The 21,477-nt window shown below is 41.0% G+C and overlaps 1 pseudogene; it reads left to right on the forward strand.

The window, feature by feature from the left end:
• The first annotated feature begins 5,100 nt into the window (after nt 1-5,100).
• On the forward strand, nt 5,101-21,122 carry LOC121270297 (annotated as a pseudogene).
• Nucleotides 21,123-21,477: the final 355 nt, after the last annotated feature.

Consider the following 21,477-nt stretch of genomic DNA (forward strand, 5'->3'; position numbering starts at 1 on the left):
AAGTTGAAAGGGGATCCGACAGAGGTGTATAATATTATGAGGGGCATACATAGGGTGGATAGGAAGGCACCTTTTCTATGAGTAGAGAGATCAAAAACCAGGGTGCAGAGATTTAAGATAATAGGCAGAAGGCTCAGAGGGGAGTTGAGGAGAATTTTTTTCTCCCAGAGGGTAGTAGGAATTTTGAACTCACTGTCCGATAGGGTGGTTGAGTCAGAAACTCCCGTAACATTAAAGAAGGATTTAAATGGTCACTTAAGCTGCCATTGCCTCCAGGGCTATTGGCCAAACACTGGAAAATGGGATCAGTGCAGTCAGATCTTTTTTTGACCAATGAGGATACGGTGGGCCAGTTGGCCTCCTTCTCTGCTGTATGAGCCTCTGAGTCTAACGCCCAACCTGATGACAATGAGGAATGTAGAACATCAGGTCAGAAGCAAAACCAGGCATACCTGAAAATGATGAAACATAGTGTGAAGCTAGAACACTGTACATAATGGAAAACAGATGAAATCCGTCCCCTTGCCTCTCATTTAGTCTAATCTTGATCATCAGTAAAATGATTGAAAATGTCACTGATGCACTCACCAAGGTCCACCCAGAGCTTCAAAGCTCATTGTTTACTTGGTCTGAACATGGGTAAGATGATGTGTGAGTACTTTAGTGCTTTGTGTCAAAGTAGCGTTTGACTGACTGTGGCATCAAGAAGCCTTGAAAGGAGTCACCTCAATGGGAATCATGGGAAGTCTCTCCACTGGTTGGAGTCACACCGAGCACACATGAAGATGTTGTGGTTGTTGGAGACCAATCATCTCAGCACCAGGACATCATTCCAGGAGTCCATCAGGGAAGTGCCCTTAGCCCAACCACCATTATTTCTAATATTATCTCTCCATCTCAAAGAAACATGGAGTAATGCAACTATAATTTAAACAGGGGCACAGATAAAAGTAAAATACTGCGAATGCTGGAAATTTGAAATAAAAACAGCAACTGCTGGAATAACTCAGCAAGCCTGACAGCATCTGTGGAGAGACAAACAGATTTAAGGTTTAGAGTCCATATGACTCTTCTCCAGAGACATAGTCTAGTGCTGTAATTACAGTGATACTGTCTGGTATAATACAGACATAGTCAAGATCTAATATGATATAAACAGAAACAGGGTCCAGTGTAGAACAAAGTGAGATGGCTTTGAGTGGAATATTAATGAGAAATGGCCTATTTTGATACAAACAGAGGCCTTATCTTGTACAATAAAAATGAGGTAGTGCCGAGTGCAATAATAATCAAAACAGAATCCTGTATAATATGGGAGAGATGATCGTACAGTGGGAATGTCATTGGATTAGTAATCCAGAGATCCAGGTTTTTTCTCTGCGGCTAGGGGTTTGAATCCCATTATGTCAGCATGTGGAATCGAAATTCAATTAATAAATCTGGAATTGAAAACTCATCTCAATAATGGTGATCGTGAAACTATAATCCATTATCATAAACATCCATCTGGTTCACCAATGTCCTTTAGGGAAGGATATCTGCTATCCTTACCCAGTCTGGCCTACATTTCTTTTTATTTGTTCATGGGAATTGGGGTAGCATTGGCGAGGCCAGCATTTATTGCCCATCCCTAATTGGCCTTGGGAACAGTGTGGCTTATTAGGCTATTTAAGAGTCAACCACATTGCTGTGGTTCTGGAGTCACATTTAGTCAAGACCAGGTGACATTAGTGAACCAGATGGATCTTTACGACAATGGTTTCAAGTTCATCATTAGACATTTGAATTCAAATTTCACCATCTGCCGTGGTGGGATTCAAACTCAGATCCCCAACGATTTACCAGCCCAATGAGAATACCACTACACCACTACACTACGCCCCAGGCATAGAACTGCAGACCCACAATTTTGTGTCGCCCCCATTCTCCGGTTATTTGTTTAATTGTCGATGACCACTAAAGACTGGATGTGACAGAACTTCAGAGTAGATCCGATCTATTGGATGTGGGATCTTCAAGACTGTGTTATAAATATTGGTATTGACTGGTGCAGTGTTAATTGAAACAGGGTGCAGTGAAATATAAACAGAGACAGTGTTTGGTATAACATAAATATATACGGAGCCCAATTTAAAAAGACAGAGACAGGGTCCAGTGCAACATGAACTGAGACAATGCCTGTTTCATACAATGTATCCGTCAAGGTTTCAAGCCTATCTGCTGGCCAGACCTTGCAATTGCAGCTACTGTGAACGTATCGCTGTCAGGTTAGATCTGTGATATTAATGTATCAAGAATCCACTTCCCCAGGTGTAGTACCACATCGCCTTCTGCGGGAGGTGTCAAAATTTAACAAAATTCAACCAATTGCAGATGAACATGGTTGATTAGCGCACGTTAAGATCAGCTCAAAACTTGCCATCAACGAGGTCATTAACAGCAGGATAATTGCATTCAATCACACCCTGTAATCTCATGGACCAGAATATCCCTCACTCAAACCTTAGTGAGCCTATCCACAGATCCCTGAAGGTAACAGAGCAGGTAGATGAGGTGGTTAAGAAGGCATATGGGTTACTTGCCTTTATTGGCTGAGGCATAGAACACAAGAGCAGGGAGTTATGCTGGAACTGTATAAAACTTTGGTTAGGCCACAACTGGAGTACTGCGTGCAGTTCTGGTCACCACATTATAAGAAGTATGTGACTGCACTGGAGAGAGTGCAGGGGAGATTTACCAGGATGCTGTCTGGGCTGGAGGGTCTGGGCTATGAGGAAAGATTAGATAGGCTGGGGTTGTTTTCCTTGGAGCAACGATGGTTGAGGGGTATAGATAGGGTGGATAGGAAGGCACCTTTTCCATTAGTAGAGGGATCAAAAACCAGAAAGCAGAGATCTTAGATAAGAGGCAGAAGGCTAAGAGGGGATTTGAGGAGATTTTTTTTCACCCAGAGGATGGTAGGAATTTCGAACTCGCTGTCCGAAAGGGTGGTTAAGTCAGAAACTCTAGTAACATCAAAGAAGGATTTAAATGTTCACTTAAGCTGCCATAGCCTCCAGGGCTATGGGCCAAGCGGGGGAAAATGAGATTAGTGCAGTCAGATCTCTGTAGTCCTGTGCGGAAATGATGGGCCAAATGGCCTCCATCTGTGCTGTAAACATCTATGAGTCTGGCATTCAGCCTGAGAACAATGCGGCATGTAGGCCAGCACGTAAGAAGCAAGACCAGGCATACCTGAAAATGATGAGCCACAGTGTGAAGCTATAACGCTACACAGTGGACAACAGATCAAATCAGTCCCCGAGCTGCTCAGTCAGTCTACTCTCAATCATCAGTAAAGTTATTGAAGATATCGCCGACCTGCTCACCAAAGCTCAGACTGGATACACCTGGATCAGTCAGCTTCAAAGCTCATTGTAAATTTGACCTGAACATGGACAAGAGAACAGACTTCCAAACATGATGTGTGAAAATGCTTCAGTGCTTGATGTCAAAGTAGCTATTGACTGAGTGTGGCATCAGGAAGCCTTGGAAAGAGTCAGGTCAACAGGAATCAGGGGCAAGTCACTCCACTAGCTGGAATCACACCTAGCGCACATGAAGATGTTGTTTTGTTGGAGACCAATCATCTCAGCACCAGGACATCGTTCCAGGAGAGTCTCAGAGAAGTGTCCTTGGTCCAACTATCTTCAGCAGCTTGATCAATGACCTTCCCTTCATCACCAGGTCAGGATTAGGGTTCGCTCATATTTGCACAGTGTTCAGTTCCATTTATGACCTCTCAGATAATGAAACCGTCTTTACTTGTTGCATCTCGAACTGGACAAGTTTGAGCTGATAAGTTGCAAGTGAGAAAAGTAACACACAAGTGCCAGGCAATGACCAACTCCAACAATAAAGAAACACACATCTGCCCTTGACGTTCAGAGGACATTACCGTCGCTGAAACCCACCATCAACGTCGTGCAGGTGCCATTGAACAGAAACTGAACTGGACCAGCTATATAAATACTGTGGCTACAACAGTAGGTCAGAGGCTGGGGATTCTGTGGTGAATAACTCACCTCCGGGCTCCCTGAAGCCTTTCCACCATCTGCAAATCTGCAGGTCAGATGTCTGTTGGAAATTGTTTACTTCTCTGGACGAATATAACTGCAGCAACACTCTAGAATCTCCACACCAACCAGGGGAAAGCAATCCCTTGGAATCAACTCCAGGAGTTAAACATTCACTCCCTTCACCACCGATACACAGTGGCTGCAGTGTGTACCTTCCACAAGATGCACTGCAGCAACTCGCCAAGGCCTCTTCAACAGCACCTTCCATATCTGTGACCTCCACCTCCCAGAATAAAAAGGCCAACAAGCACATGGGAACACAATGCCCTGCATCCTCCTACACGTACCACTCTATAGGTGGGAAATTGGTCTTTGGCACTGGCAAAGAAGGGATATCTGAAATTTAATTGTGCTGACTGCACTGAAAATGAATATCCAATTCTGCGTGCCATGTACGGCATATCCGATGCCGCCCTTTCAGGCTACTGCCAGATACAGATTTCTAGCCTAACATCTTTATTTATAACATTATCTCTCCATCTCTCAGAAACATGGAGTCGTGCAGCCATAATTTAAACAGAGGCACAGATAAAAGCAAAATGCTGCAAATGCTGGAAATCTGAAATACGGACAGAAAATGCTGGACAAACTCAGCAGGTCTGACAACATCTGTGGAGAGAGAAACAAGAGTTCGTGTGTCGAGTCCGTAAGACTCTTCTTCAGATACATAGCCTAGTGCCGTAGTTACAATGACCCGGTCTGGTATAAAATGGACGTAGTCAAGATTTAATATAATATAAACAGAGACAGGGTCAAGTTTAATATAAACCGAACAAAAACAGAAATACCTGGAAAAACTCAGCAGGTCTGGCAGCATCGGCGGAGAAGAACAAAGTTGACGTTTCGAGTCCTCATGACCCTTCAACAGAACTCTTCTGCCGGGTATTTAAATACCGCTCATTGGGACCGGAATGCAAAAGTCCGGGAGCTGCTTTGTTCACTGAGTTCTGAACAGGACCATTTGTCTCAAATGACCAGAAGGATGAGGCCGGAGATTTCCCTCGGTTTGTTGCTGACTTTCTTATCCCGTGAGTAGTTTTTATTGTCCAAGGCTCTCACTGTTACCGTCTCAGTGTTAGTCTCTGGAATGTTACAGGGTCAGGAATCATTTCACCAGGATTAATACTCGGGGTTTTTCATATATTTTTACAGGTGTCCAGTCCGATGTTGTGTTCTCTCAGCCTGAGGCAGAGACCGAGTGTTGCCTAGGCTCCCTGGGACTGACCTGTAAAACCAGCGGGTTCAATCTTGGCAGCTACAGCATGCATTGGGTCCGACAGGTTCCTGGACAGAGGCTGGAGTGGCTTCTTTACTACTATACTTCATACAACAATTACTATGCCCCAGGGATTCAGAATCGATTCACTGCGTCCAAAGACTTATCAGACAATATCCTCTCTTTGGACATGATGAACCTGAAGACCGAAGACACCGCCATCTATTACTGTTCATGGCAGCCTAATGCATACTGGGGTGGCGAATACTGGGGACAAGGCACTATGGTGACGGTGACTGCAGGTCAGAACCATGTATTTGTTTATCAATTGTTTCACGTGGTTGTTTGTTTATATTTTTGTTTATTTTAACATTTAACTTGTTGACTGAAAGGTGGGCTTGTTGGGTTCTATATTGGATTTGCTTTTGGAATGTTTCATGTGATTCTGATGGAAAGGGGTTAAAAACTTCATCTGTTTCTCGACAAAAGAAAATGCTCAGGGGTTCAATCCCTGTTTGATGTGATTTGGTGTTTATGTGCTGAGGATACTGTGTGGCTGGGTGATGTCAAATACCAAACATCTGTTCAATGTTTGACATTTCTACATATTTTAATCTCGGTGTCATCTGGTGGCGTCAAGTTTTACCATCCACCGTAAACATTAAGCATTGAAATATATTTTAAATATGATTATAGGACAAAATCTTTAGCGGTTAAATGCGATAAAACAATATTTTAATGTGACTTTGTCGTATTTAAATTGGCATATATTCATTAAATAATTACGAATGTTCATAGGTAGTGCAAAAAACTTTAATAATTTCCTTACACACCTTAAGGGGTCCTATTCTGCTCTCAAATTCACCTTTGAAATGGAGGAGTAAAATGAACTCCCTTTCCTTGACGCACTGGTTGAGAAAACTTTTAAGAGGTTATCTACCATGGTCCACCATAAGCTTTCCTTCACTGTTCAATGCACACGATGGCCTTATCGGAAAACTCGTAAATCGGGCCCGAGACATTTGCTCACTGTGCAAGCCTAATGCTGAAATCGGGCGTATCAAAGACATCCTGCGGGATAATGGCTACCTTGGTCAGGTCATTTCACGCTGTACATCAGGCAAACGCATGAACCGGCCCAAGGCCATCATTTTCGGCCCTGAAAAGTGCCCAGTTTACCTCGATTACTCTGAAAGGGCAAAGTATTTCACAAATTTGAGCAAGAGGTGAACCTCACTGTTTCACACTGCTACTCTGCAGTAGCAACAGAGTAGTATTTGCCACTAACAGGATGTTGCCGTCAATCCAAAATGACTTTCTGCTTATCATAAAATTGAGCAATATTGTATTTGAATTTTAGTGCCAGCGTGATGCTAAAAAATGTAGGCCGTGCGGTCCAGAGATTGGCGGATTGTATCTAATAGCATGTATCGCCTACAATGGTCAAGGTATGGTTCGTACCCAACGAGCCCATGCTTGCAAAACTCAAAACGCCATGTTCAACATTAGATATGATTCCGCGACTGGACAACATCTGAAAAATAATGCTCAGTGTATTAATACTGACAGCCAATTTAAGATTGGGGAGGCGATGTTGTAGTGGCACTGTCGCTGATCTAGTAATCCAGAGACGCAGGGTATTGCTCTGGGGACTCAGGAGAAGGAATTTAAATTCAAAACAACCTGGAATTAAAACGTCTGATAATGAGCATGAAATAATGGTCATTATCGATTGTTGTAAAAACCCATCTGGTTCACTAATATCCTTCAGGGAAGGAAATCTGCCGTTTTCTGGCCAGTATGTGACTCCAGACCACAGCAATGTTGTAGATTCTTAAATGCCCTCTGAACTAGGGATGGTTGATAAATGCTGGTCTGGCCAGCGACGCCCACATCCCATGAATGAATTTTAAGGCAAATCGGGCTCACAGTGTGGTGCATTTATATGTACTGGGAGCTGCATATACAGGGCCCTGTTCTTTGCAGGTATTCTCTGCATTGTTTAACACATATTTCCCCCGTTTCAGCTAAACAAAATAAGTGACAGCCATTCGCTGGTTCATTCCCTGTGCAATGTCTGATTTAAATTTCAAACAGTGATTGGCAGTTAACTGTCAGTCATTATCAACTGGTGCATTATCCACGTCAATGCCTCTAAAAATCAGAGACCACTTGCCAACAAATTAACAGCCTGTTCTCATACAGTATATATATGTTGTTTCCCTTGACATTTTTAGTTTCTTGTGAATTGTCCTGATGAGTTCAAGACGAAAAGTTTCAACAAAAATGTCTTTTTTCAGCAATAAAGGTTAATGTAATCTAGCAAAGCATTAATAGTAAATTTGAAGCTTTTTTCAGATTTAAATTGATATAACTTTATAATTTTTATTACAATTATTGTAATATAGTGACATAACCAACAATTCAGTGTCAATAAAATATGCCAAAAATGTAAGTATTAATTTATTGTATGTGTTCTGTCTACTCAGTGCTGTTGCTATTATTCCATATTTCTGTTTATGTTAATAATCAAATCCTTTGGTGACGAGCGGGTTGGCTGGATTTTATCTACAAATTTTCTTGCAATTAAATTTGGTTCTGTTGGAAGTGTTTGCAGAATCGAGCTGCTTCGCCATGAAATGAGTTTCAGCCCCTCAGTCATGTGATTTGGTGCTTTTCTACTGAGGACAATTTGAATAACACAAGAATGTGAAACTGTTTGGCATTTCTGCGTTGTTTAAACTCGGTGACGTCAAGGGGTTACACGTTTTCTTATTGAATGCAAATACGCTTGAAACTGCTTGAAGCTGGATTGTGCGCCCAAAACAGGCAGACTTTAGAAATGAAAAATAAACCTTTAAAGATATGTTGATGCACTTTTTTTTAATTTTAAGTGGTCATTGTAGATTAAACTAAGCCATGGTTTCCGACGCTCATTGTGGACACAGTTTGTAATTGCAATCATAAACTACTTAAATAACAAGTTTACCAATGGGAGAGTAAAATTAATGTAATGCAAATAATTATCAATGTGCTAATGTCTCTCCATATTACATGATCACAGAATCCTTACAGTGAAAATGGAGGTCATTCGGCCCATCGAGTCTGCACTGGCTCTCTTAAAATGCACCCTTCCCCGTCACACTCCCATTAATATTAACCAAAGATGCTTTTACATGAATGCCATGAACGATTAGTAACCTTTCACAATTCTGTTGTACACTGAGCGCAATTAACATGACCGGAAAAGTTTATACATTGGAAAAGTTTTTTGATAATGCCTAAAACTATTTCAATGAGAACCTAATGATTCCACCCTAGTGTTCAGTTTCACAAGTGGTTTTGAATTAATTGGTATGTCCCTGATTAAAACAGATGAATGAAAGTTTGCATCCAATTAAATTTAAGTTTTACATTGCACTTTGGCAATACATGCATCTGGTTATTATCTTATTTGTGTGCAGTCACAACCATATTATTCCTTCAACGTCATTTGTAGTTGGATAGCGAAATAATTACATCTAATCTAATTTTAAACAGTTTTATGAGAGGTGCACGTCCCTGGAAGTGAAAGGATTGTTCATAATGATTGTAATTAAATTGTAGCAAAGTGCAGATTGTACATGGCTAGAGATAGTCAAGTAAAACCTTGAATTTCAAACAGACTAAGTTAAATACAGAAGATTAACATTAGCTTCGAATTTAATAACAATATCCTGTCTCCAATAATTGGGAAGTGCACAGGATAGATTTATAGGTAAAGAACGGATTATGTCCGAGCTTTTTAGTTAATTCTTATCAATTGTTAAATTGAACAACAAAATCTCGACTGCATTTGCCCGTTATGTTTCACTGTCGCAAATGACCTGAATGAATTGTTCCCAAGTTTTACAGTGATAACTTTGGCCCTTCTATCAATTAATAATGTATTTAGTAATTAATCCGCGGGAATTATGTAAACAGCAGGAATAAATATAAAAGATCGTCTGAGTTATTAAATCGAGACAGCACCGTTACTGATCACAAACGTCCGATATATATAAACCTTTGCAGTTTATGATCAGTACAAGTGCTGCCTGTATTTAATAACGCAGACAATATTTTATATTTACTTCTGTAATTAAAAGTATAGCTACTATTGACGACCATATATAAATTTGAGTCCTGCTTTGGCAACCAGCTGATGCTACAGCCCATCGACAGTTAGTGCGATGTGACCCAACAAATTTGGAAATTCTTGACATATTCTACTCAGAAATTCATCATGTGAAATACTTACTGAGATACAGTTCATGATATATCAATAGCTTCAGGAACATGCAATGTTTGTAAGTTTCTTGGTAAAAAAAGAGGGCAGCAGAAAATATTGTCCATTTTAAATTATTAAAATGTCTTCAGATTTAAGTAAAAGTAATATATGTCTAAATTTTTCCATCTATTAACTTGATGTTTATTGTTTCGCATAGGCTAAGCATCATGTTAATTTCTTTATACCCCAATTATTTCACAAAGCATCAAGCAGAAACATGTTTTGAGTTATCAAAAACTATTGTTCATATTATAGAATATAAATCAGCTAATAAGATAATTAACTTCCAACATAATAGAATTGCTAATTCATTCAATATAATGACCTCCTACAATTGAGTCATTACGGTGAGTACAAACCTCAATGGCCGGAAAGAATTTTTAATTGTGTCCAAAATGATTTTAGAAAATAATACATTTCTTTACTCAGTTGTGCTCAGCTCGATAAGGTGTTTTGCCTTGATGATTGTGTTCATTACCTTGAACTGTAGAATTTTATCAAATCTGTGAGTCATCATTTTCAATGTGAATGTTTCCTGGTTTGTGTATTGCTTACCCTGTCACTTTTACGGACATCAGATCGCCTTTAATCTGTAATATTTATTTGCTCATTTTCAGGCAAACTAAATCTTTGTTTTCAAGATTGCAGATAGACTGGGAGAGTTAGTGGAAGTCGAAGGAATTTTGAAGTGAATATTAATTTAATTTCAAAGAAGGTATAGACTTATCGTTGTAGTAAATTGACCATTGATGAATTAGAATCAAACAGCTTGAATGAAATGGACAGATTGAACAGATCTATCTGCTTGTTGCACCATTTGTGTCTGTTCTGTCTCTGTGCACGTGGTCACTGTGCTGGGATGAGGAATCTTCCTGACTGCTTGTAAACCTTCTGGTTCTCTCTCCTGCATTTCAGGAAGTGCAATTTGATTTATTTCTTCAAAAAACTTGTTTCTGTGAGAAATGTGAAGGTTTGACTTCATGTTTGACTGGGCTCCTCAGAAATGGGATCCCTAAACAATCTGCGAGAATCAGAAAAAACCACAGACTGGGGAAGGAGTTTTGGTCAATTTGTAACGCGATATCTGCCTTGGGATTGTTAGATTGGGCAATTTAGAACGAATTTTACTCTATATTTAATCCACACTCTAGCTATTCTGTAATATAGAGGGAGTAAATAGGCTGTGTTTTCTTTTACATTATATCATGGCTGTTAGGGTCGCTGGCAAGGTCAGCACTTGTCGCCCAATCCTATTTGCCTTTCAGAAGTATTGTTTAGGCGCATTCTTGAATCGCTGATGACCATTTACTGTCAGTAACGCTAGGAAGGGGGTTCGAGGGTTTTGCCCAGGCGACAGTGAAGGAATGGAGATATAGTTCCAAGTCAAGGTGGTGTGTGTCCTGGTATGGAACTGCAGGCGGTGATATTTTCATACACCGGCTGCCATTTTCCTTTTAGCTGCCAGAGGACGCGGATTGGGAAGGTGTTGTCAAAGGAGTCTTGGCGAGTTGTTGCAGGGCATCTTGTAAATGGTATACACTACTGCCTCTGTGTGTTGGCGATGGAAGAAGTACATATTTAAGGGTGTGGAGGGGGTGCCAATTTTGCTGGCTGCGTTGTCCTAGAAAGCATCGAGTTTCTTGAGTGTTGTTGGATCTGCACTCATACAGATAAATGGAAATTATTCAGTCACTGTCCGAATCATGCCTTGTAAATGGTGGACATGTTTTGGGATATTGGAGTTGACTCACTCCGGTGGTGGGTGGAGGAGCGGGGGTTGGTGGCGGTAGGCATAGGGGCGTTATGGGCAGTGGAGTCGGGAGGGGGCCTTTACTCCATATTTGACCTTTGCCTGACCTGAAAGTCTCCCCGCTCAGTTGAAGCAAACTTAATTAGTATTTAACTAACTAGGCGAATGCTGTCGAGCCAGATATAGGAAAATAAATTCTTCCATTGCTCAGACGAAGTATTGCAATTTAATAGATTTTAACCATGCTTCTGAAAAATGAACGACATATTTTTTTAATGAATTAATTGTGTTTAAACATTTTGAGCCATCATATGATTCCCAGATTTACATCCTCTACACATCAAAATGCTCCTTCTACAACACCTCCGCACTTCCAAATTATTGTGTCAATTGGTTCAAATCTGTGACCTTTCAATATCCAGCAGAAAACATTTCTCCTCAACTGCTGTATCAATAATATCTCGTCATTTTTAATATATCCATCCGGTAGCCCTTTACCTCTCACGGCTCTAAGGAGAACAATTCGGCTAGTATAATCTCTCTATATTACTGAACTCTCTCATTCCTGACATCACCTTGGTAAATCTTCCCCGTACTCTCCCCGGGGACTTGACATTCTTCCTAAAGCGGTGGTCAGAATTTTGCAAAAGATACTCCAGCCTGGTCAGTCATTTGTAAAACTTTAACGTGGCTTCCTTCTATTCACTGCTCCTATTTACAAGGCCATGTTGCCCATTCACTTTCTTAACCATCTTTTCAACTTATTCTGCTGCTTTCAAAATTGTTGTGAATATGCGTCCCGGGTCTCTATACTTCTCTTCACCCTTCAAGCTAATATCATTTAGATAACAATTACTCTCCTAAGAGAGACCACTCAGAATAGAGCACAAATCATATCTTTTTCAGAGAGCATTACTGTTTCTCAATTACTGAGAAGGAAAGAGGTAGGCTAGACTCAGTGCCAATTAATCCAAATATTCGATTCCAGGTAGTAAGTCGTGTAAAATGCACCTCTGTAATATGTGTGCTAAATGGTTCCATTTATATTTGAAAAGGGCCATCAATCAGTTATTGCAAAAGTTCATTACTGTCATCCGAAAAAAGAAGACTAGGATGAGATCTACAAGAGGTGACTTCTACAATTGAAAGGTTTTGCTTGTTTTTTAACAGAAATTCAGCAAGTTATTTCCCCAAATTAGTGAGTTGGCATGTAGAGGACAATGTGTTACAATAAACATGGAAAGAATGAAGGGAAAGAGGATGAATCAATTTTTCTATAGTGCGGGTTGTTAGGATCTGATAAGTCCTACCAGAAAGATTATTGTAAGTGGAATCCATAATGGTTTGGTAAAATGGAACTTTCAAAAGGAAGATTCGGATTAAAAGGTTAATGGGATTGCTGGCGAGAGCCTTCAGTGGTGTGGTCGACCCTATAGCTTTCTTCCCTGCTGTCACATTCAATTATTTTATAATTCTGCGTTATGATTCATGAATATGCTGGGATCTGTTTTAAACGTGTTTTAACTTGTATATCTGGTAGTAGGAGTTATGTTATTAGGGAAACTAAACCCATCGAAATTAAAACAGTTGTATCCTCTGTACACAACAATGGCCTTCAATTATACAGCCACTTTAATGCAGTAATACTTTCCTGGACAATACATTGGACCGTGATAAGAGACGATCTGAAACTGAGTCAAATAATGGAGAGGAGGTGGCATACTGGAATTGTCACTGGACAGGAGATCCAGGATAATGCTGTGGAGGGTAATGCTCTGGGGCGAAATTTGTTTTCAATGAAAGAAAAAAATCCGGAATTAAAAGTCTGATGATGACCACTATACCATTTCCGATTTCTTCTGATCCAAGGGCAGTTAGGGATGGGCAATAAATGCTGGCCAGCGACGCCAACATTCCATGAGCTAAAAAAAAAGTAAGGCTTTGTCGGGGAGGTCAGTTTTAACGCAGCATCTTAAACGGATATCGTGGAGTGGCCTGGCTTGTGCAGATGTTAAAATGTATTTCCCCAAAGGTTGATAGTGAACATATGTAGAGAGGTCCTCAATGGACACAAATTGGAAGAATCTAACGCGAAAATATTTGGGGAGGGGAGAGTATTCCTCAACAGGAATCAAGATCTGAAGAACGCTAATGGTTCAATATTCCGGATTTCACTGGGTATAAAGCAGTTTCTTGGTCAGAACGCCCCTTTCAAGCTCTAGGTTTTCATTTTCTACAACATTGAAACTGCATGGAGGCGTGTCACGCCAGGCCTCACAACCCATTTTAGCTCAAAGGACACGACAGGTCTTGTTTATAAAATGTTAGAATTATTTTATCTTGGATTCAATTGACAGTGTCATGGCAATTTTATAAGCACTCACTACCAAGGTACTTTTGAAGCTGAGTCATAATTTTTGGGGAACTGGAGGGGGGAGGGGACAGAAATCAATTTCAATAGGGCCAATTTCCAAAACTGCAATGGTATGAATGACGAGCGAATTTATTGTTCACCAAATGAGAAATGTCTTTAAGAAATAAATGGTGGCTGAAATAATGGGGAAAATCCTGTGCTCTTCTATATTAATCCAATGAAAGGCACATCATCCAGATTACATCAAAATGTTCCTTTTTTTTGTAAAACGATGGAGGCGGAGAAAAAGGTGTGGATTTATAAAGAGGGAATTGACACATCAGGATTACCAAATTATGGAACTAATAGAAGCTCAAACGTGGATGTAAGCTTTAGTTGGAATATATTAGGAAAAGTTTATACTTATAGTCAAATTTTGAGTTATTTGGTTACTTAATGATCACAAATCAGAGTCTAACTTGTTCAATCGGCCATTCTTTCCCAGCAACACCGTCTTCGCCCACTCTCTACAGCCTGGTCTCCCCCTGTCAGCAACATAACACAGACGGCTCCAGCACCTACGGTTGTTTGGAGACAGACTATTCCCCAGAAATCAGCAGCCTGACCTGGAAGAAAGATTGGCAGCCGACCACCATTGGATTTAAGACTTACCCGTCAGTGAGAAACCAGAAGGGAACCTATACCCTGAGCAACCAGTTAACCACCGAGTCAGAGGGGAAATGCAGCAAAATCAAGTGTGAGGTTCGACACAGCGGCTCAGACAAGAGCATTGGAATCCAATGTAAGGAACCTGTGAGAAACAGAAAAGCTGTGATTAACCTGTATAGGGACTTGGTTATAACGCATTTATAGTACTCTACATAGTTCTGATCCCTGGAAAATTAAGATTAATGCCTATTAACAGAAAAAAGCCTGTTAAAATATAGGAACTCATTGTATCTGTTAACAATTTCTTCTCCAAGAAATGTCTAACCTGTGTTTCTTTAAGGTCCTCCGGACTTCCCTCCAACTGTTCTCCTCACCGTGAGTTCCCGGGAAGAAATCACGACCAACAAATTTGCAACCGCCGTCTGTTCAATCATCGATATCCGTCCAAAGTCAATCACTGTGAAGTGGCTGAAGAATAGACAACCCATGGATTCAGGAATTGTCACCTCTCCCGCCTTTGCAGTGAACGGGAACTTCTCGGCGACCAGTCGGCTGAAAGTCTCCGCTCGGGAATGGTTCACCGACGTGGTCTATACCTGTCAGGTCACTCATCAAGGGATCACCCAAAGTCGAAACATCAACAGACCTGGTAAGAAATACAAACCGATTACAGTAACTGGCAACAGCCTCTGGATTATGTATTGCGAAGGTCCTATTTAGAAAACGGCGTTCTGCACTGCATTCCAGGGCTCGGGAATGCTATAGTTGTCTTGGGACTGGAGCAACGCAGATTTATTAGAATGTTTCCGGGGCTGAACGACTCATACTATGAGAACGATTTACACAGATCAAACTGATTTTCCGTTGTGTAAAGAAGATTAGAGATAATAGTTAGAGGTAGATATGCCAAAGATGATTTATTCTCCTTTAGAGAGTGAACGCTGAATACTGCTGTCTTAATTCTAAAGGTAGAACTCGGCTGATTTCCATTTCTGTTTCACAGGTCATTCCCAATGCAGCGATCCCACAATTACTCTACTGCCACCGCCAGTATAACAGGTCTTACTGGAGGCGATGGTGACCTTAACTTGCATCGTGTCTAATGCTCCTTATGGAGCTCTCGTGTCCTGGACCCAAGAAACGAAGCCTTTGAAATCAGAGGTTGCCGTCCAACCGGAAGAGGATCCCAACAGCGTCGTCAGCAACGTAAACATCTCGACACAAGCCTGGCTGAGTAGGGCTGAGTTCTACTGCGTGGTGAGCCATCAGGATCTGCGGATTCCTTTAAAAAGTTCCATCCACAAGGAAGCAGGTGAGTGGTGAAAATGAAACAATAAGCGAGTCATTGTGTCTCTTTCCAGTGTAAGGGTCAATATTTACTATTCAGTGTATTCATGGTCTACCCTGATTGGTAATTCCACTAACTAAACGCTCTGGGCCTGTAGACATTCCGGGGGAAATTGATGAGTAGATGACTGAACAATGAAATGAAGACCGTGTTATTGGGTTTAGATGAAATAAGGCGGGAGAAGCCTGGTGTGGAGCTTAAACACCAGCACGGTCCAGGTGGGCTGAATGGTCTGTTGCTGTGCTGTAAACTTTGAGGAATTTTCCCGTCCAACCCCCGAGGTTCTCAGAGAAAAGGACAGTATCTGTAAGAGTTTAGATTCGGGGGCCAGAGCTGCCTAAAAGGACAGTCGGCTAGACTCAGGGATTTTAAGATTGTTTTAAAGTTTTTTAAGAAGCAACAGTTTAGGTTTCATACAGGAACTCATTAGACCTAATAAGTAGATGACCGGTGAGAGTTGAGAGCGTTTTACTGGCCCCAGACGACGGACTAATGTTTGGCACAAAGTGCATTGACCTCATCTTCCTCCTCCTCCTTGGCCATTTTTAGGAAGGCAGCTGCCGACTGGCACTGCGGCCTCACCACGGCACCTAGCCAGCATATGACTCCACCAGGACCTAGGCCCTGTGTCTGAGCACTTATTAATATAATCTTTATCTGGGGGCCGGTAACTAACCCAGTGTCAATTGCCAATGCAAACTTTTCTGGCCAATGGTCAGGACATGAACCCAAACTGTCAGGGTGGTTACTGCATCCCCTGCTCGAGGTCAGATTTTAAGTTTACATCATGCTGATGCTCACAACCTGGTCCTTTCTAAACATTTTCACAGATGAGGGGGTGCACAAGACTCCAGCCTACCAGCTCAGGAATGTCAACATGGCAGCCTGAGCTAAGAACATTTGGAGGTCAAAGTGTTTAGAAATCCTCTTTCCAGAGAGACAATCTATGCTATTTAGCAAATCTTATAAAGGTTCGTTATTATGAAGAAAATTGATTACCCCAATTTCTTAGACATCCAACTCTTATCCGAGCTGGAAAACCAGACAGATCCCAAAGTGGAAAATGGAAACCTTTAAGATTCAACACAAACCCCATTTCTCTCACATCTAAGCAGCGTTTTTCGTTCTGGTTCTGAAACTGTCCAGTGTATTGACATTTATTACAAGTTTTCTGCAGCGAAAAGTCTGCAGGAACCGTTCGTGTCTGTCCTCCTGCCCTCGGCAGAAGATGTCTCCATTCAGAGATTCGTCTCCCTCAGCTGCTTAGTGAAAGATTTCTACTCCCGAGAGATCTTCGTCAGGTGGACTGCCAATGACAAGCCGGCGAATCCTGAGAACTACAAGTACACCGAGGTGGTGGTGAACAGAAATCGCTCCTTCTTCATGTACAGCCTGTTATCCATTGCAGTGGAGGAGTGGGCCAGCGGCGCTCCTTACTCCTGTGTGGTGGGACATGAAGCGATCCCCTTGAAGATCATCAACAGAACGATTGATAAATCCAGCGGTAAACTGAGTTTTGTGAACATTTCCCTTGCACCGATGGACACCGTTAATTCATGTCAGTGGGAGTCTATTGGTTGCATATCGAACATTAATAAAAATAATAAAGGCCTTTTCCTACAATCGTGATTTAATTACACAATCACTTTACTAATGTTGCTTTCCACTTTTGCTAATGTTATCCCTGTTCATTTAAAATTGGACATTCAAAGGTCTCAGACCCAAGTCTCGTACACCCAGTGCTCCCAGCTCAGATACACCCTGGGTTAGAGACAGAGTAAAGCTCATTCATTACAGGATTCCGAAAAATAACTTCACTATCTCTCCTCCCACAGAGGAGAAATCTGACAATTTCTGATTCCCGACAAACAAACACAGCACATTTAGATCTCAATGTTCCTGATTCTCTTATTGTCCATCCCTTTAAAACGATGTCAGCTTTAAGCAGCTGCACCACACTCACTGGGAATTGAAGTGAGAGTCACACAGGAACATTTATCAACAATCGCCCATCAGAAAGAGGTGGAAGGGAAATTGTTAACCCACTGTACCCCCACTTCCCCAAAAGAGACAGGGGTAAGGGCATTTGTAAACCCACTGCCCCTCTATTTCCCCAGCAAAGGGTGGTGGTGGCGGGGTGGGGGGGCGGTTGGTGGACGGCTTTAATTATCCACTGTCGCTCCAATGCTCCAGCAAGAAGAAAGGGGGAAAGGTGATTAGTTATTAGTTAACCCAGTCTATCTCCACCTCTTTAGCAGAGAGACCCGAAAGTAAATTGCTTAGCCGACCTGAGAGAGGGGAAACCATTAACTCACTATACTCCCACTCCCCCAGCATTGAATCTGGAAGGGATCGGATCTCTGCTATAAGGACACAGTTGCCAACAGTATAAGTCAATTTTCTGGCCACAGATTTTGAACTCACCATTGTTCATGTTGACCTTATGCTAACATTGATTTCACATAATCCAAATCTAAACTGGTGATTGAATCCTCCCTGGGTTTTCAATGTTCTCTCACTGAGTTTTATGATTTTTTGCATTTGTTCATCTGATATCACTTAGCATCTCAAAAAAAAACACATCAGTAGAAATAAGATCGAAAATTTTAACCATAATTCTCACCATCAATGTCAGACTGGGTTATTGGTACACACTGGAGCTTGGAGCAATGCTAAAAATACATACAACTGATAAAACTGCACTCAACTGACGCAGACACTCACACAGACACACATATACACAGATACATACGTGTACACACAAATACATAGACACACTCTCTCTCATACGTACACACGCACATACAGACATATACACAGAAATACACACATACACAGATATAGACACAGACAGAGGCATACATACAAATGCACGTACACATGCACAGGCACACAAACACACACACACAAACAAATACACAGACATACAAATACACACAGACATACGAATGTACACACACATACCCATAGAGACATGCACACACACTCAAATACACACACACACACACACACACACACACAAACGCAAGTATATTCAGATACACACACATACACGTACACAAACACACAAATTCGCACACACAGACACACAGACACATACACAAACACACACACGTACACAAACACATACACACACATATACGCATATACACACAGACACACAAATGCACAAATATATCGACACGTACACACACAAAAACACACACACATAGGCAAAAATGCACACACACACATCCAAATACACACACAGAGAAATACACACATACACACAGACACACACACACATACAGACACACAGACAAGTACACATATCCACACAAGTGCACGCACACACAAGCATGCAGACAAATGTACACAAGCACACACATAAATAAACAGCACAAAGGCAAACATATAAAATCAGGCAATCAGACTCACAGGAGTACACAAGGCACAACTGTAACCATTAACATATGCATAAGCACACATTCACGATGACAGAAACTTAGACGTAAAGACACACATTAACACACATAGACTGACACACATACACGCACATTAACAGACTACACACTGGCACACACACACATAGATGAACAGACATGAAGACACAAATATTAACATACTCATACACACGGGAACACATGGAGGCATAGAAGTACATCAATCCACAATTACAAAAATCAACCAACACATAAATGCACATTTTCACACACACACACACACACACACACACACACACAAACATACTCATGGAGACACAAACGTTAAGATACTGACTCACACGTGGAATATAAATAGACATATGAACACACATATTAGCAGTCGTGAACACGTAAATACGCACTAACACAGATATTCATAATCAAATATAGACTTCAACACATAAGCACACACAATAACACACATTATATACGTTGATAGAAACGCAAAGTATACACACGAACTCAGGCACACAACTATACAAATCAACACTGATTGGCGCATGAACACACACATTAACAGTCATACACACATATGGAAAAATACAAACCAGGAGTAATGTAACGCACGAGATAATTCATCCACACTGACACAAACGTTAAGGCACAACGCAAACGCCAGTCTATTGATGAAAACATTGTTCAACGCACTTTTTAAAGGTCATATCCACCGACAGTTGTCCCAATCACATGATGACCCGACAAACACACTAAAGCAATGTTCTTATTGAGAAAGTAATTTAAGTTACAGACGTGCCACACATTTCCATAATAAACAAACAAGATGGGAACTCACATCCGAGCTTTTAAACTCAACATTCACAGTTTCCAAATAAGTAGCTCATGAATTTCTCTCGAAATCCACCTTAATATTCTCTAATAATAGATCGTACAAAATTGTTCGAAAATGAACTGACACTAAAGAAAATTTCCCATACCTTCCGACATGGGCTACACGAGGAATGTCAAGGAAGGACAGCTGTGGAAATAGTTACAGAGATAGGTTGCTGAACATCACGAACTTAACAGTAGACATACATTAAAAATTAAATTAGAGATTATATTAAAAGCTTAAGAAAGAAAAGTGAATACAAAATGGCAGTAAGAAATCCTGGATTAATAACCAATCTAAATTATTTCGGGCGCTATACCCACGTAGATTCCACAGATGGCATCTGGATTGAAGGCTCTGATGATGATAACGGCAACATCTCGACAACCGCTTCCACATTCATCATCCTGTTCTTCCTGAGCATGTGCTACAGCACTGCCGTCACTCTGGTGAAGGTGAGAAGATTCAATTCACTCACACTTCAAACTGACAGAAGCGGTTTGAAAAATCTCTCAATGTTTCAATGATTAAAACCCTAACATAAATGTCCCAGATCCTAAACATCTGCTTCATTATTTTATCTCCTTTTACAGATTGAATGATCGGTTCAATTTTGGACACCGTAGATTTTCCTCAGCTCTTTATTGAGATCTCTGCATTACGAATGAAAAATTTGTCCGCTTGGTGACTCTATATGTAAAATACCTTCAGTTTTTGATTCCGAATCTGTGACTAAGACAATCATGAGGGTGTTTCTGACTTACTGTTTGAAATGTGCGAGGTAATTATGACTGTACTGTAACGGTAGCTTATAATTTCCCTGTAGTTTGAATTACCTGTGTAAATAAGTAACTTTCGTCATTCCTCATTCACAATTATTCCCTTCCCTTTATGTTGAGCTCCTGTTTTCTCTTCCTGGTGCCTGTTACAGTTGTACATACAGATGGCAGCTCAGAGCGAATGTGTTCAGTTCTCAAAGTGGCTCACAGTCGTTATATTCACTTCAGTTCACTTTAAAATAAACTTTGTCTGTAAAATGTTCTCTGAAATTGTCAATAAACATTGAATGTGAAACGAGCTATGACTTTGCTGAACTCCTTTCTCCCAAACCGACAGATGATCCCAGATAGGAATTTTTCACCAGTCCTGTCTGGGATGTGTTTGAGCCCAAGGCCCTTCGGTGAAAGAGTCACTGCGCCACCCAGCGGCCCACCCGTGTAAAGAGATCTTTACCTCTTTTTTTATGGCAAACTACAGAGGCAGAATGATTACGCAGCGAGGAGAGCCTCGTGATTTCACTCAAACTCTGGCCTGTCACAGTCACATGTCAGGTAATTGTAAACAGAAGGAATTTGCTTCTCTGGAGGCCGTTCCGGTACAGTATATGGAGGAAGAAAGTTTCCGTTACACAGTCTCATCAA

Source organism: Carcharodon carcharias, chromosome 27 (genome assembly GCF_017639515.1).
Source record: "Carcharodon carcharias isolate sCarCar2 chromosome 27, sCarCar2.pri, whole genome shotgun sequence".
NCBI classification, from domain to species: Eukaryota; Metazoa; Chordata; class Chondrichthyes; order Lamniformes; family Lamnidae; genus Carcharodon; species Carcharodon carcharias.